Consider the following 19,884-nt stretch of genomic DNA (forward strand, 5'->3'; position numbering starts at 1 on the left):
ACACTAAATAGGAAATGCTTAAATTTTATCCATATTTTTATTTAAAAAGCTATGAGTAGGACCTATTTCTCATTCGTTTTGCATTGAACACGCCAGCCGAAGAAATCCTTTAATTTCAAAGACGGACTTGATATCAAAATTTGGTCATAAATTTAAATTTTTAAAAGCGACTTGACTTCCTTTTTTAATTTCTTCCAGTAATGCGTCTTACAAAGATTATTTAGTAATATGCAAAAAGTTAATAGACTAAAATAGTTTAACATGTTCATAATAAATATAAACAAATAATAATAAGCAAAATATATGTAAATCTTACAGTCTTAATCTCAAGTCAGACGGTGCTTACGTGAAAGCTTTACTCGCTGCCTTAAGCGACACCTTTCACACAAAAACTTAGCTCCTTTAAACTTTTCTTCTTTTTCTTTTATACTTCGTCGTAAGTGTAATACTTAGGAAAGCGAACTATTATATTAATAAAGTTATCAAACTTATTTTTAATTAAATTTTTACAAACATATTACTAAGTAGTTGTACTAATTTGTACATCAATATTAGTACACTTTTTAATATACATTAAATTCAACCATTAAAACGGTTTTATTAATCCGTACGTAAGTTGAAACGTGTTGCGATTTAATCTTGTTCTAGACATAAGGTTTTATAAAATTACTTTCAAGCAATATCGTAATCTGTTTCTCAGTTAAACTCATAAAAAATAATGAGAATAATATAAGACATTCTAACAAGTTCTTCTCACATATTTCAGTTAATATATACTAATAAAATAATTGAAAAGTAATTATTTTAATACATATTTTTTACACAAAATAATAAAATTGAATAAATAAAAAGCTTAAATTGTATTTTATTTAAAACTAGCTGGGTCTGTAACTTCTTCCACGTGGAATTAAAAAAGTACTATTCAGTTCGCAGAGTTACAAAATAAATAAATTTCTACAATAAAAGTAGCCTTAGTTACTCCTTATTACATCAGCTATCTGCCAGTGAAAGTCCCGTCAAAATCGATCCAGCTGTTTCAGAGATTAGCCGGAACAAACAGACAAAAATTGTAAAAAATGTTATTTTGATATATGTACCGTGTATATATATACATCTATATGCATTTAGTAAAAAGCGGTTATTTTTATACTACAAAAAAAAACACTCCAATTTTATTTATTTGCATAGATTTAATTAATTGGCAGATAGAAGATAAATGTTGAAAATGTACGAGATACGCTTTTCGTAATAAGCTTCGAAAAAATATTTATAAGAACAACTTTAGCAACGAGAACCATTGTGAGAGTTACAAACAAAAATATTAGTCAAACGTTACAGGATAAACTAATCTATATGTTCTTATACTTGCTTATATACTTAATGTAACAGTCTATTATTTCATCTTCAAAAATGTATATGTTGTAAACTGTGGCTTTATTGAGAATTATCGTAGTGAATCTTAAGTGACTTTCTTTTCTTTTTAACTGAGGTAGGGCACAGCAGGAATTTCTTGCTCAAAATATGGAGCAGCCCGACTGGAGAAGTACCTCGACCTTACAGAAGATCACAGCTAAATAATACTGCAGCTAAATAATCAAGCAGTATTGTGTTCCTGTTGATGAGTAAGGTGACCAGAGCTCCTGGGGAGGATTGGGGATTGGGTCGGCAACGCGCTTGCGATGCTTCTGGTGTTGCAGGTGTCTATAAGCTACGATAATCCCTTACCATCAGGTGAGCCGTACGCTTGTTTGCCGAACTAGTGATATATAAAAAAAAAGTGACCTAAGCTTATCTGGATAATGCCTTTTTATTGTAATAAAAGGGTGTTCGATTGAAACCACAGTAATGTAACCCGGTCTAATGGATTCATTCCTATCTGTTAGCTTTATTTAAAAATAAAAAATCAACTATCTTGTAGTTTACCTGTGTATGTAGTAGCTATAAATGTCTACTAATACTATAAAAAAATGACCTTGAAATCATAAAACATGCATAGTTTCATAATTATGAAATACAAAATTGAAATTATAAATTTTACACAAAGCATTATATAGCCACGATTCCGAGAGTATTACTTGATTAAGTAAATCTTGTCTAAAATATATAACTCATTATAATAAAACAACTTTTTCGGATTTCGTCGCGGCTTATTAGGTTTCTTAGATACGCGACGAGTCATAACGTGACCATGGTTGCTGTAAAGTATCCGCAACGAAATTCACGTAATCAGTAGAAAATCTAATATATAAAATTCTCGTGTCGCGGTGTTTGTAGTTAAACGAAACGAAACAGCTCGACCGATTCTCATGAAATCTTGTGTGCATATTGGGTAGATCTGAGAATCGAACAACATCTATTTTTCATACCCCTAAGTTATAAGGTGGCGGGATTAAGAGGGTTAATAAAATATTATGAAATTTTGTGTGCATTTCGGGTAGGTCTGAGAATCGGCCAACATCTTTTTTTCATTCCCCTAAGTTATAGGGGGGGGGGGGGGGTAGTAAGTTAATAAAATATATGATAAAACAACGTTTGCGGGGTCAGCTAGTAATATATATAACACAGTTTTAAGCCACGTTGTCTGTGTCTTATCAAGCAATGCTGCACTTTCATTAAATAGTAACGTGCTAACAAACAATTTATTCATATTCATTCAAAATCTTTTGTAGTGATAAGAAAAAAAAATGCTAAAAACAGTCCATACATACTTAAAAATAAAATAGTGAGATAGTAAAGAGAATTATTAATTTATAAAAAAAAATCTAAGCAAACATAATTATATACTACATTTTCAAATACTTATTCTTCAGGATTTGATAAAAATTAATTTCCAAAAGAGCGTTAATTTCATTATTTCTCTAAACAGCAGTGCTGTATATCTTTCGTAATATGTATTGTTATATTAAATTTTATGTAAGCGCCTTAGTGTCGTATCGTTATGATTTAACATCCAAGCTCTCTACTAAATTCCTAGACAATTTTCTGTGTCTAGCTTTTATATAAGTAGAAAATAATGGCTTCGTGCTATAAAAAATGTCAGAAAATTGTGGTCGAGCTAAATGAGGAAGTTAAGCCTCGGCGTAAATGTGATAGTAGAAAATAATATATAAAACGTTAAAATGTTTCAAAGTCTATATAATACAACCTCATCAAATGTCCATCTAAATGTTATATACTTTTCAGTAATACTAACGTCAAATTGATATTGAAAAATAAAAATATTATAATAAAGTAAAAATTACTATATCTGTTTGTGTACTAAACGTTCGTGTTTTCTAAGATATTCGAAATAATATTGTCATATAACAGTGTGCATCGAAACGTATGTAACCTAAAGGGAATTATACAGAAATTATAAAGAAAATGAGCATATAATATAGATATACTAAAACCATGCGGTTTATTTTGAGTTCATTTTTGACTAAAAATTTCCTTTAATCTATCACACGTTCAATTATAATCAAGAAAATCTGCTTCAGATGCTCCCACACAGAACCAATTACGTTTTATAAGTCTATATGTGGAGATAAGATTGAATTCATTTTCCATGACATCGTTTTTTTAAATGTACCGAATTTTTCCGATCATACTTTACACGCGATCCGGCTCAAACATTTTTATTAGAAATTTTTCTTCGATAGAGTTATTAGCTCTAAAAAATTCAACAGTTTCTAAATAAAATTTGAATTGAATGCACGCTATAATTGTCTTTAGTTTTGTGTGTTATTTAGGTATAGTTTTAAATTTTGTACAAATGTCGGCGATAAATTGTAACGTTACACGAAAAGTTTTATTACAATCTTATGTTGTACATTAAAATGATACATTTACCAAGACTGTAATTATTCAATAAATAAATATATAATTGCAATTGTCATTTATAAATGTATATCATGTATACATACCATAAAGCGAGAGTTTTGTTGACTGACTTAGGACCCGTAGAAATAGCTTATTGGTCGAGCCATTTTCGAGTTATTCGCTTAGAAACAGTCATTTTAATTTATATTTTTTTTATAAAAAAAAAAAACGTTTAATTCATTACATTTTACCGAAGCTACGAGCTGTGATAATTAGTTACACAGCAACAGCTACATTTACGATGTTTATATCAGAGATGACTTCCTAACATCGTTCCGCTATCGTACTAAAACATACGCCAATGAAATTTATAATCCATAAACCGGGAGCTAAAACGTTGTTTTATAAAGAGTCATAACCATAAAACCACACTGGACCTACGGTGGTCTTGTTGTGTATATTTTAGCTCAGATTGAAATTTGAACATGTTGCTTACAAGCTATTTTTATATTCTTGATAATGGATATGGAGCTCTGATTTTGTTACTTTTAATTTTTTTAGTCCAATTTAATTTGTAATTATTGTATCAGCAATAAGCGAGAATAGATTGGTTTGAAACACAAAAGTTATACTCATTTTTATGACACACTTTTAAATTTTGAGATTTATTATGCTCAGGATCTTTATCAAGAAGATTCAACAAAAGTTGTTTTTATTTGTAATCTCTTCTTTTATAAATTCCGTTAAAACTCATCTCTACAAAGACTAATATCAAAATAATTAAAAGAAAGCTGTCACAAAATAAATTAAATTAAACTAAATACCTCTTTACGTCATCAAGGAGATGTATCTTAACTAACACTCATGTACGCAAACATCCCTTTACTCCTACGCTCTTAAGAAAATTGACGGAACGAGTCGAGCATTTCATAGCGACGTCGAAATAATTGAATTTATAAAGTAAAGGAAAAACAAAAAGTAGAAAACAGTAAAAATGATTGGAGCGTAAGCCTCTACGCAAAATTTTCCGCTATATTTTGATTAAGAACCGAGACGAAAATTCTTAAGAATCTTGAAATAAACTTGACTTTTCGAACTCTTTTCAACGTAAAGCTGCTGTCCGTATAATACTTCTTATTACTGTTTTTTTTTTTTTTTTTTGTTTACTGTAAAAGGCACAAAATTTCCTAAGAGAGTAAGGACATGGAATAAGTGTTGCCTACTTAAAACTTTAGTATTTACAACTATAATTATCTTTCTTCTACTCACAGGATCAACGACTACTACTTAACTTTTAACTTTTTTTGTCACTCACTAAAAGAGAGGTACAGTTAAATAAGTTCTACTGTACTATAGTAGGCTTTCTATATCTAGCCATAGCGAAAACTCTTCCATATTTAAATATTTAGCTACACCAGTTCCGGTATAACAAAAATACATAATATATACCTGTTTGAACACATGCTAATTAATCTCCGAAACAGTATGTGTGTGTAGGAAGAAATACGATTTTATATTATTGCAGACGTCTATTTTTGTTAGAAGATAATACTTTATAAGCTGACTGTCAACTTGTGTAACAACAACGAACATTATGACAACGATTGTTCAATAAAATAACTTTGGAACGCTAATTCCTTATGAAGATTTTTGAATGAAAACATGAAGGAACCATAACAAGGTTTTCTCACTTGAAACTGCCGTAAAGAATATTTCTTTTAAGTTACATTACTTATTTTAAGTGGTATTCTATGGCTGACCTAAATCCAAAAATATAGTCTGTTAACTGTCCACTTCTGGGCAAAGGTAGCCTACACATGGGGAATCAGAGATTAATCAGCCATCATTACTAAGAGGTAACACAGTTCCACTACCACCTTGGAACTTAAAAAGCCAGCCGATGACGAAATATCCATCCAACTGCTGGCTTTCAAATACACAGGCCGAAAATATGTATGTCCACCTGTGGACTGTGATAGGCTAACGTGAGTGAGCCATCATTTCCCATTGCAGTTTGGTTGCATGGATTGTGTTAGTTGTACCATGAGTCGCCAATAGAGTAGGCACAAACAACAACCTATAAAACGTTATTAAATGTTTATGACAACAACCTTAACCTACTTACGTGCTCACCGAGACACGATGACCCACACGGAGGTTGCAAATGTTTACGTCACTTTAATGTTATTATAGAACAAGCGTGATGTGAGCTACTATATAAAAAAATGTCCAGATTCATTTAGACCTCGTTAAGACCTGACGCATTTTTGCTCGTTAGAATTTGTCAATCAACGTCCTGATCGGTTTTGCAAATTAATAATTCAATTAAAATCCAAACAAGTCGGTTTTCATTTGTTAAGGTCTCATTTAAATTCCTCTGACCCGGCTAACAAGTGGGTCGAACGGATTTGTCCTTTCGACCACTACAATTAATTTCCGGTATTCCGAAATGTCTTATTTCGTGCGTCGTCTTGAGAATTTATGATAATCTATTAAAGTTTATCTAGGTACTTTATTAAAGGTTTAAATTATTAGAGTACAAAGCTACACGCAATTTCATTTAAAAAAAGAATATAATCATTTATTTCTTATTCGTATATCGAGCCGAGTGCTTGAATAATAATTTTTTAACTAAAAACGCACCATCAATTGTATATTTGAATAAAATAGTCTGTGTTCCTTTGGGGACACTGAAATTGATTGTTAAAAAAATGTTTATATTTCTTCAAATTAAGTATAAAAATAAATATGTAAAACAGAAGTATAGTTTCAAAACAGGTACAGCGATGGTATACAAATACATATTAAAAAGCAAATATAAACACAATAAGTTACCAAAACAACAGTGAAAAATTATATTATATTCAAGATGTTCTAACGGTTGTTTAAATAATTTTAAATACCCCAAGTCTCCGCGACCGAAATCTACAAACTAAACTGCAACAGCCAACAAATTGTTTGAAAGTTTTTAATTTATTCAGTACTTAGCAAGACATGCTCCCGTTTAATTATTACTGAGTCGCCGAGTGACGACAATAAAAGCACAAAGCGAAGCGAGCCCATAAATTTTTAACGTCTTCACAAAACAGCGTTCATTTACTCCCTTTGAGACTACATTATGAGTGTAATCCCGGAATGGAATAATCCCATCCCATAATGGACTTCCGTATTAATGAAAATTTTAATTTATTACATGATAAAAGTTGAAATCAATTTGCTACGTGGTCGGACTTCGCTTATTCTCCGTGAAGCAATCAAACGATTCAACAAAATCGAAAAAAAATTATTCGATTTTGATTTATTGATAATAACGTCGTTTTATGATCAGAATAATTGTAATATCTTTTAAAATATAGCGATTTTTGATACCTTCAAAATATTTATATATGAGTTAACAACCAAACTGTGATTTTTTTTTCGAATTGTGTACTGCTGTTAGCCCTATCGGCCTTGACAGCATCACTGGGTGAGGTGGCCGAGTACTGAGAACCAGCCGTGAAAGAAAGCCAAACTGCACTGTTAAATATATATTAAATTTTACCCGAAAATTTAGTCCATGTAGAATAAGCATTTGGAATACTAAAATCAATTTTTTTTCTTTATTATATCAATTCGAGAAATAATTTATCTAATACGTTATGTTGTTATCAAAAGTATAAATGCGAAACATAATATCGATAGCTTGATAAATAACCGTTTCCTCAAATAAATCTAAGATACAAATTAATAGGTTAAGTCCAAAATATAACTTATATATCGACACAAGAATAAAAAAAAACACAAATTATATTTTACCGTACAAGCTTATAAATGTAGCAAACTTACTAATTGTATATTTATAACATTAAATACGGGTCATATAAATTGAGTAGTGAAGCATAAATAAGACCAATTATTTCCAACGTCGTTAGTTCATCGTCACCTTTATATTTGAAATGTAATTTAATTCAGAGAAAGCTAAAAATAGCTAGGAGATATAATGATCATTTTATGACAATTGTTCGAGTTGTCGAGGACAGTAGGCCTTTATAACGCAGAGTGAATCATCTTCAATCATAGCAATTACGTTCGTCTCAAACTATTCTTGGTCTTAATATCTGAAACGTTGAGGGATGTAGGTTTATAGATACTGTGAATTTTCATAATTGCGTCCATACATCTTTACTGTATGGAACAGTACTATTTTCTACATCAAGCATTTATTTACATATGTTTGCCTACTGCTTTCTAAGGTTTACGTGAATTTCACTCAGTATATTGAAACAACTTTTTCGGATTTCCTACTGTGACCATGGTTGCTGTAAAGTATCCGAATCCTCGATCAAATCCGAAAAAGTTGTATCATTATTTTTTACCCAGTTAATTTTTTTTACAAAATGTTGTGCCTCTATAAACTAATTTAAACACAATCTTCATCTTAACTAATAAAAACAGATAAAATTTATGATGATAAACTAAACAGTAACATTAAAAATATGCACGGAGTTGTATGCTTCTTACTAAGTAGTACTGTTATGCTAAGACCTCAAGATCTTCATCATCAAAAGATGAAGATGATGACGTAATCAATTTAGTTGTGAATTGTACATTTCTAAACTTACAAAAGACAAGTAAATAATTAGTATGACATAAAAGAGTCATATTCAAAAGGCAGTGTTACTTAAAACAGCTCGTAATGTAGATGGTTTCTCAACTTGGAGTCTTAACCACCGGCGGCTTGTGACTTAACCTGCCACCGGAAGAGTAATATTTTTGCTTTTTTTTAATGAAATTGAATAACAAAATAACAAAACAATAACGTTGATGAAAACTCCCATAAAGGACTTCACTCGTACTAATTTTCTAAAACCAGTAAGATTTGAAGGTAGCCGCGTGCGAAGGCTATTAAAATTTAAACCTATAATTTCATGTTGAGTACCTACAATTTGATTCGCACATGCTAAAGTTGTAAACTTAATTACTCAATCAAAGCCAGTATATTTGCAATAACTTGTCAAATAAATCAGGAAATCGCTCTGTCGTTAATTTCATTGTACCGTTTTATTGAGTCATCAAATAATACTCGGACTCGAATCCGATTATTACTTTAATTACTATTTGTTTTAGTACAAAGTAATAAAACAACGATATAAATAAAAATTTAATTAATAATAATTTGCATACTAAAATGAAATGAAATGAAAATATTTCGTCAAAAGGTAATAAATGCACTCTTAACAAACGTCATAAATTTATAGTCTCAACGAAGGTAACGAAAATAAAACCAAAAACGTCAATCTAATAAATAATTGCTACATCTTTACATTAGGTACATTACAAATTTAGTTAATGTGCCCAGGGTTATCTAGCAACCTTAATTTAGGCACAATATTTTATCTCGGAAATAACTTAATTTTTGAATAACGATTCTGTCCCTAAACAGTCGTTGTTTGTCATCTGACCTCATATATTTCTTTTAACAAATGGTATTTAATGGAATGTGCACTTTTTAATACTTATACTTATAGTATGGTTATCAGACAAATTTTCATTTGGTAACTATTTTATAAAGCGCTGAATATAGTCTGCCGTATTTTGTGTTCAACCAGTCGCATAATCGGCATTTAGGCGTTGAAAAGCGCTATCCAATAAAAGAGCTAGTCGTTGTATTGAACGTCTGTTTAAACCTGTTTACTCCAACAGTATTAAATACAGAATAGACTTGTCCACGGGAAAATATCTCATTGTGAAAAGACAATTACCAAATATTTCAAATGAAACGCGCGCTACTATGTGTGGGTAGTTACAAATACACGGTTTTGATTTATTTGTCAGTCGTGCGACAGCCGTTGCTTAAGCGGCACGTGTACTCTTATATGCGATTTTACGATAAAAAAGATACTTGAACTTTATAATGCATAAATGTTCTATCTGTTTAAATTTGAAATAAAATAAATTTAACTTATTTAAAATATTTTTAAGTATTAAAATTAAAAATGCATTTAATTTGAAATCCGTTTTAAAACATTTAATTTATACTTATTTTTTGCAAACTGGACGCATACTAATATAATAGAAACCACCGAGTTTTAATATAAATTCTATACATTATATTCTATATGCAGCGGTTGTACTTACTAGAGCCTTCATGTTATGAAAAAAAAACCAATAAAAGATAAAAAAATATTATATTCGTACCGATCGAGATAAGAATCTCACAATAATTAAGACTTTAACTTTTGTTATTTAAACATAATCATTACACGAACCTTATATACGCAATATCTAAAAACTTATATTTTTCAGTAACGATGTTCCTATTAAAAATTACTAGTAATATATAAGTTATATAATTATGTGCAATATATATAATGTACAATGAGTGTTAAAGTTACATAATCTGAAGATGGCATCGTATAGTAACCAAGAAACTCAATCCAGTCCTGCTAAGGAGGTCCCAAGGTACGTATTTAATTATATGTAACATTTTCAATGGTTTTAATAGTCTTTTTTAAAAGCATTATAAAATAATATGAACTTTAATTGGTATTATGGATTCATTTTCATTTAAAAGTTATTTAGTCTCTAAGGGATAAATGATATTTATAGTCGTGGAGTTGAAAGTTAGTTCATATCATTATGTCTATAGCGTTTTTATTGTAATGCTAGCGGTTTCCCAAGAGAAGCGTTACGTTTTTCTCTACGTTTTTATTTCCACATTCATGTTATAATCCTACCGTGGACCGATTTCGAAATTTTTTTTTTAATCGAAAGGCGGTGTCTGTCAATTGGTCCCATTTAAATTTATTTGAGATCTAACAAATTCTTTTCGAGTTATATCTAATAATGCATTTTTACTTGACTATTTTTTCGTCGACCTACGTTGTATTATACCGCATAACTTTTTACTGAGTGAACCGTTTTGATGATTTTTAATTTAATCGAAAGCTGATGTTTATTATGTGGTCACATTTAAATTTCATTAAGATCTGATGACAACTTTTTGGGTAATCTTTGATAACGCGTATTTACTTTTTTTTTTTCGTCTACCTACGTTGTATTAGTCGATGTAATCGAAGTCGGTTCTTTTTTCGTTTGCTATCAAATACAATATTTATTTTAATAACTCAATCATATTTGAATAAACAACAAACATTGACTCCTCTTAATGGAAAATATAAAATATAGATAAAAAATGTTTGTTTATTTTTAATAAAGTTTTATCAAACAGTACATTCGGAATTTAAACAGAACAGTTCTGTTTATCATTTTACGATGACATCATATAAAATTAAATTAGTTTAACTTAATATTTTATGAAAAAAATATTTAAACCCCACACTTTTATCTGCTGTCAAAAAAGTTTTTTTTTTTGTTGGAAACGTGCCAGGGTGTAAGTTATCTTTCGAAACAAAAAAATATATATCGTTTCATTCGAACTATTTGGACACTTGATTGACGATGGTAATCTGTGACTGACATGTCACGATAAAACTTCTGTTTTAACGATATAACAATGAACAATTTTGTACATTACATGTAAATTTTTTATCAACTTGTCATTCTTATCTTTAAGATTTTATTATTTAGGTTATATCCTGGTGTCATAAATTAATCATTTTATAATATAATTTTAATGAATTAAATCTCGGATTCAACGGCTTATCGGTGTGATTGAGATTGCAACTAAATTGATTATTAAAAAAAAAATAGTCACATAACATTTAAAGTGGGTGTAATATATTCTTTAATAAATATTGTTTATAACTGACATCTTCTGTACATATACATTGGAAACTATGATATATACAATTATACAATTTTGTAAGTTTCTGAGAATCGCTTGTGACGTGTTTTAGGTTATCATAAAAATATTTAATCAGTCTGATATATCCAAGATTTAAACATTTATACTAATTAATATATATCCTAGCATTCTTTTGTTTTAGTATATTAATATGTAAAGGTAAACATTGTAAACAATTGTGGTAAATTTTGACATTCGCACTGTTGTCAAAAAATGTTGTTTTTTTGGCTCGTAGAAACTATTTAACAGACGACTTGTTCTTATTACTAATAATTACTTATAAATAAAATAAACCACGAACCTCTAGACAATACCAATTCACTGTCTTCCGTTCGATTTATATGTAATCATTTATATTATGAGTATATCAAGTTTTATACGTCCTTGCCAATAGTAATACGTATTAGTAAAAAAAATATTGAAAATGTACGGTGTTGCAAGCATACATAGATAACGGTATCCGCTTACCATAGACAGATCGTACACTTATTCACCATTAAGGTATGAAAAACAGGCCATACAAATATTTGTTGTGTTCTGGGCGTTTGTGCTTGTGCTGTAGGTTTTATGTCCACAAATAACACTGCCGCTGCCGCACTGACGCCGCGTTGGCGCAACGGTCACAGCAATGGATTGTACTTGTTGCTCTGGCGGTTGCGGGTTCGATCCCCGCACATGACAAACATTTGTATTGGCCATACAGGTGTTTGCCGTGGTCTGGGTGTTTGTGCAGTCCTTGTGGGTCTCCCCACCGTGCCTCGGAGAGCACGTTAAGCTGTCGGTCCCGGTTGTTATCATGTACACCTGATAGAGCTCGCTACTCATAGTAGGGAATATATCCGCCAACCCGCATTGGGGCAGCGTGGTGAATTAAGCTCTGATCCTTCTCCTACATGGGGAAAGAGGTTTATGCCCAGTAGTGGGATATTATAGGTTGAAGCGTAAATAACACTGCGCTCAATAAATTAAGACCACGTGAGTTACTCGCACAATATTTAAAAGGTCTATACTTGAGTATAATACTCCATTCAATTTATAAAACATCAGTCCACACCAACATATCCGTACAAAACTCTCAATAAAAATTTCAACAAACGTTAAAATAAATACCGATGTGAATATGAATACTTTGTATGTTACGTTTATAGCGAAACAAATCATGTACCGAGTAAATACGCGTAAAAATCGTTCGCAGATCGTTCTGAAGAATAAAAAAACGCGAGTACCAGTAAGCTATTGGTTATTCGATGTTTGGTCCATTTGAAACCCCTACTATTTGTATAAGTCATAATTTGAATCACATGTTATATTTTTGGTGGAACAGACGGCAACTAATTAGATTAAAATTGCTTTGGTTCTTTATAGTACTGGTAAAAGATTAAATGTATCTATACCCCTACTAACGTTCTTGATATTTTGTGGATCAACCTCACCGAATATCAAATCTAATGTTTCTATTTTTTTAATAATATAAAATGAAAACACATATGCAAGTTTCGGTATAAAAATTAATAAACAATCAAATAGTTGCAACAAGAATACAGTATCATTTCATTATTAATACTTGTTGACTTCAGCAGACGAATAACTGAATCGAGTTTATAGCCTATAGGCTCGTGCATCATAAAATCGAGAACAAATAGTAGTAGCCGTCCATTTTTGTCTACAGTCGGATGTAAAATCAATACAATGACTGCAGCAAGCTCACAGACATTTGTTTTCGACCGGTTGGATTTAAAATGTTTATTTTTTTAATTCTCCCTCAAGAGCGTTGCTATCTCGTCCATTGATAGGGCGTTTATTGTTTTCAAATGTATCGGATTTACACGTTCGATGGTATGAATTTAATCGTATAACAGTTTTTAGTCAAAGCAATTGATCCTTTTATCTCTATTTTTTTAATATTCTCATTCTTATTTTAAGTTACGGAAGTTTGTGTTACATGATGTTATGCAACTTTGAAAGTAACAATCTCAGTTTAATGATATTTGTAATTTAAATATTTTATTTTTAGTTAAATATTTTTTTTGTTGTAAATTAATCATTTTATAATTGTTATATAATATGAATTATTGTTTTAAATTAACACTTTTTGTGAAGTTTATTAAACAAAAAGAGTGATAAAGGCTTTAAATAAAAACGTTTTCCGTAAGGAAGTCCTGATAGAAACTTTCTCAGACAAAGTTAGTACGTAAGTTGAATTTAAACTAAGTTTTAATTAACTTCAAATTGTAATTAAACTGAATACGATGTTAGAACCGAATGAGATCAGTTTTAAGATTACGCTGATTATGAAATAAAGTAAATACGATTACTTAAAGATTAGTGTATTTTATGTCAGTGTAAGTACAGAACTTTTTACCGATTCGTCTTTACTCATTCTGAATCATTATATCAATATCAGAATCGATTCTCGATATCGATAAATTCAAAGTAGGAAATTTTAATTTGTTTCGTTATCTTAATGTCTGTGTTTTTATTTGTTTTGTGTCTGTTTCAGTAAACGTTACACCTACAATTGTACTTTAGGCTTTTGAAATAAATTATAATTTTTGACTTTAAAACTATGATTCATTTTCTAAAAATAATATTTTACGAATGCAGCCAATTCCATGCAAACCATGTATTATATAGAATTCCAAAAAGCCATAAATATAGATCTACGTATAAATTTTAGTGCTTCCATCAATTCCCTAAGTCCTGGTGCCATAAATTCGCATATAGCACCTTTATTCGGGAATGGGCGATAAATTTTTATTTTAAAACTGATCATGGATACAGAGTTTAATATTAGTGGCTATACTATTATGAATTATGATGTGATTATCGGCCATGAAATATAACAAGGGGAAGCGCTGGATGACACTTGACTGCATACATGCACAGGGACATACATAAATATAAATTAGTAATGCATAGATATTTTTAAGTAGATTCCCTTGTGTTTTAATCCTTGTTGATATTTATGTGTAGTTTAATTCTTGCTTATATGATGCTTTATAGCTTATCATATGAACAGAGTAACTTTTTTATTGTTACGAAATCTACATGTAATTTTATTATAATTACAACTACAACAAGCAATAAGTTTTTTTTTTTCTTACTACTTTTATAGATTGATTATGTTTTGATACGTCTTATAGATAGGTACATATTTTTATAATATATAATAAATGTATAAATTTTAGATACACGACCAAGAAAAAAAATATTTATAAAGTATTTATATACATGAATTAAAAGAGTTTATACTGATTTAAAAGTTTTAGATTATTTACTAACTGTCAAAAAAAAAGAACATAAATATCTATAAAGTAATCGGTCATAACCAGTCAGACTACTTGCGTCGAGTGAGAGCGGAGCCATCGTATTTGCATAGTAAGAATTTTCTTCTCATTTTCCATTCCGCCCGAGGCCCGGCGACATCCCGCTCTTCCGGTAGGGACGTGTGAATGTAATTTTTAGAGGCTTAGAAAAATGCGGCACGCGTCTGAAAAGACATACATAATTGCTTATGTACCATATTTTACGTAAAAACAAGGGACTTGGAAAGATCGACTACAGGTGATGTAAGTGGTTGATGACCGCTCTGGTCTAATGGTGCATGTGCTATGTCGGTGGCGTCTAAACACCGGCGGTCGGGTTCGATTCCCGCTCGGGGTGGATATTTGTGCTTATAGAAATATTTATTTCCGTTCTGGTTGTTAGTCCTTCCGGGTCCCGGTTGTTATCATGTGCACCTGATAGCAATCGTTACTCATAGTAGGAAATAAATATTCGCCAACCCGCATTGAATCAGCGTGGTGAATTAAGCACTGATCCTTCTCCTACATGGGGAAAAAGGCCTATGCCCAGCAGTGGGATATTACAGGCTGAAGCGTTGTTAAACAGTTGTTTTAGAATAATATATGACACAAATATAAAAACGAACAAGTAAATAAAAGTCCCAAAATCAATAATAATATCAAGTAGAATACAGGACGCCTCAAAAGAGCTTTTGAAGCCTACTTGAATGAAGAAATTTTTGATTTGATTTGTAATGCTCATAGTATGCGGTTCGCATTTCGTATACGCACTTCATCATTTTTTTTTTTTGAACTGAAACTGAACCATAAAATTACTTATTATATTAATACGTGAAGCAAAAATTTGTACCCCCCTTTTTACGAAAGTTGCGCGGCCGAAAGTGTGTGATATTTCGCACACTTATAGTTTTCATAGAGAACGAGTGCAGAATGCTAATATTTTTTAAAAATTGTGCATAAAAAATAAATTAAATCAATAAAAAAAAAACCAAACACACTACCATGTATTTGACACACACAGGCATACATACTCTTTTGTTTATTATTATAGATTTATAGTCTTTGACAACAGAACCTTAGAACTTATAATTCAAATTAATTATTGTCGAATTTCGACCACTGGGCGACCACTTGTTCTATAAATATTCTTTAATAGGGGTTATCGACCAGACCTGACAAACATTAACATGAAACAGATGTCATTGACAATAATTTTTACATTTTAGTATTGTCTCATGTTACAGATATAGGTCAACACTGATAAGTCTGTCACATGTTTTTGTATTACAAATTCAACTCGTGTTCTGCGAGAAAGGAAAACTTTATCGCAATCTGCTTTGGATTCATGTCGGCGTGGCGTGTTGGTGATGTTGTTGCGAAAAATACTAATTGTAAGGAAATAACGTCATAATTATTTGACACTATATTCTAGTCAGCTTAGCAGTAAAATCTTATCATAATATTATATTTAATAATAATTATTATTATTTTGTTTCATCAATGTAATATCTGCACTTATAAATTATAACCTGCAGTTCTGAATGTCACAAATTAGGACTCGTTGTGGAAAGATTATATTTATAAATTCAAATATGTTTTCTTCTTCTTCTTTGGCTTTAGCTCCCTTACGGAAATATGTTTTAAGACTTCATCTGCATCATTTAGTTTTATTACATATACCATAAGCGGAATATATCTTGAAATCCATTATTATAGCTACAGAACAATCAATAATTGAAAAGAAAGAAAAATCTTTGCGCACTTTATGTTAAACCACAATGCAGTACAAAATCATCACACTACGTAACTTCAATAGTAACCTATATTTATGGACGACTTATACGCTATATTTGCAAACATATATTTCGGCAACCAACAACAGTTTATTAGTTAAAGGCTTCGTTCGTTAAATGAGTTCATATTAAACTGGTTTTTAGAAAACTTTGGCCGGGAATCAGCTTTTTAAAGACCCGACCACATTTCGAAATGTTCGGGTGCGCGGTTTCAGCCATTGTTTCACACATTACAAAGCTTGAAATGTTCATATTTTTTTTTGTTGTTTTTAATTTTAACCAAAACATACGTGATATTTACAATATAGCTATTCTAAATTATTTAATAATCACGTGCTACCTTATTGAATTATGCTTTAACTATTTTTATAATGCTACAATAAATATTTTTAGCATGTTATTACTTTAATCTAATATCTAATTTCTAGTGTAAGGGATCCAAAACCATTTTAGTTTTATAAACTCGAGATTGCATCCAATATTATTATTTGGGGCTATTTTTATTACGAACTCAAACGCTTTAGCTTGTCATATCCCACTGCTGGACATAGGCCTTTTTCCCCATGTAGGAGAAGGATCAGAGCTGAATCCACCACGCTGCTCCAATGTGGGTTGGCGGATCGAATTTATTAGTTAATTATGAATTAAGCATTCCTCAGTGTCTTAATATAAACGTCTTCGAACAGCATAATTATATAACTGACAACCTTAGTCTTACACATGCCTTAATTCCAAAAAAAATCCTTAAAAAAGTAAGAGAAAATTCACCTACGAAAGACACAAGTTAAACTTAGTTATATATACTTTGATTCAGTACAGATATAAAGTTATTAAAAGTTTAATATCCTAGTTTGTTCAAAATAAAACTTATTAATACACCAAATATACCGTAAAGTGCATCGCTGCTGGTTTTGGTTTTATAATGTGAACATTTATCAAGAATAGATTTTACCGCTAAATGTCCAACGGTTACCGTTTATGGAGTCTGCGGATAATTTCAAAATACAAATGGTGTTTTAAAACAGTGGGCGGGGAGCCAGGCTGGAGTAATGTTTATATATATAAAACATAACGTATATATATATAACATTAACATTTTTTTATATTATATATATATATAAATATATAAATTTGTTCCAGGGGACTCTACTTGAGACAAATACAAAACGTCTGTTTTGATCATAAAAAATTAGCAAAAGCATTACTATTTTTATAAAATGGTATAAATGTAATAATATAACAAATTTTTTGCGTGTACTTATTTAAACGTTTGGACCATTGTAATTTTGTTACAAAGCAAGATATCTCGTAGTAAAATAAATATTGTCTGTATACTAAACGACTGCAACCATTTGTTTATTTAAAACACTTTTTAAAACTTCACCAAAAAGGGAATTTCGACCTAAACGATCTGACATATTCATGTAATCATAAAACGTGATAAAACACACAACACTTAACACTAAAAAAATGTTATTACATGCCATTGAGCGTATTTTTATCGTCAGCTTTTAAATTCACAATTAATATTTCGTAACTAACATGTGAATTCCGACACAAATCTAGTCGGACTGTAAAAATAAAAGCCGGCTCTAATGAATGACCGAGCTCGCTGTTCAGCACAAAAGGCCTGAATAAACAATCTTCGATAGCGTAAAATCGCAATTAAACAATTCGAATTGTAAAATCCGATCGTACTCGCTAACGGGCAAACAATCTGTTCGCTAAACAGACCATATTATCGAGCGATTGCGATCATCGGTTGCCGCCTAATCGCCGGTTCCCATTATTCGCTGGTTCTCGCCAATTCGCCGGTTCTCGCAAATTCGCCGCTCGCCGTCTAATCGCCGGTCGTTTCGAATAAGAAGAACGATTTTCGTTTACGGCGCGCTCGGATCACTGGCCCGAATAAGACGCTGTTATATTTGAATTTGTATTTCAATCTTCAATTGTTATAGCTAGGTTCGTTCTTGTTAAATATAAGACGACTTACATAGACTTCTTACCTTAAAGCATGATGAGTTAGTCATATTCAGCCAACCGAGTAACTGGTAAAGTACAATACCTAAATATTATCTTGTATGTTTTATTTTGCGGTTTGAAAAATTGCTTCTACTATCAAAAAGTCGTAAATGGCTATTAGCTTTAAATATGTGACCAGTTATTGGCAACATTCTTGCAAGTTAGGATTAGAGTCATCATATGGTAGACGACGCGTTGACAGCGCTGGCTCATGCGCTAACGGTCGCGGGTTCGATCCATGCACATGATATACGATTATATTGGCCATATAGATGTTTACCGTGGTCTGGGCGTTTTTGCTCCTTTATTTAGTCCGTTTCCAGACCTCTGACAGGAGAATATCTTACTGGGGACTGTTGAGTGTCAAACGTCTATTTATTTATTATTATTAATATATATTAATAGAAGGCTTATTTTTTAGTTTAGTTTACATATCAATAATAGAAAATAATAAATCCATCGAGACACCTAACTTACCAACTATTGAATTTGGTCTATTATGCTCAACATCCAATATCTTAAACCGAACATCCCAATAAATTGTTTCTTAAAGCCATTTCTTACTGATCTATGGACGTTGAACATTAAATTTTAAAAGATGACTTACTTGAAATCCACTTTATTTATCTGGCAGTTCTTACACTACGTTTGTATAAACCATCTTCTTGAGAGTGCATTGAATTAAATTTGTGGTATATTTTTAAGTGCCCCTTTTTTACTGTTTTGCCAAATATTGTATTCATCACTAGATCATACCTCTTGTTTTATTAAGTTGAAACTTAATTCGCCGAATATTGAGAACTAGCAGATATATCACGAAATTTCTATCATGCATTTCCTTATAATACATATTTCTGAGAATTTAATTCATAATGGAATAACCGATTGTTCTGGAGCGACAAACATGGCTACGTGATATTCGACGCGACATGAAAATGTCAAGCAGTTTAGAACCTATAATATATAGCTCATTGGCTCATTCATGTCACGTGGAGTATTAGTCGTATTTTGTCGCATCGCGTCGCATCTTCAGATCGATATTCCTATTTTACCGATAACAAAAATTTTGTGCATTACATAAATTTGTGTAATGGCTTGTATGGCAAGAAAACCGAATAGAATTATTTATTATTAAAGAGTACTTTGTCCACTTGACGATTTTGCCCCTTAATTCTTT

The 19,884-nt window shown here is 31.0% G+C and overlaps 1 protein-coding gene across 1 annotated transcript in view; it reads left to right on the top strand.

Annotated features, from left to right (window-relative positions):
* Positions 1-19,884, top strand: part of LOC123656074 (kinesin-like protein CG14535) — a 190,876-nt gene that overhangs the window by 69,898 nt on the left and 101,094 nt on the right. The window lies entirely within an intron of this gene.

This window comes from Melitaea cinxia, chromosome 8 (assembly GCF_905220565.1).
Source record: "Melitaea cinxia chromosome 8, ilMelCinx1.1, whole genome shotgun sequence".
Classification (NCBI taxonomy): Eukaryota; Metazoa; Arthropoda; class Insecta; order Lepidoptera; family Nymphalidae; genus Melitaea; species Melitaea cinxia.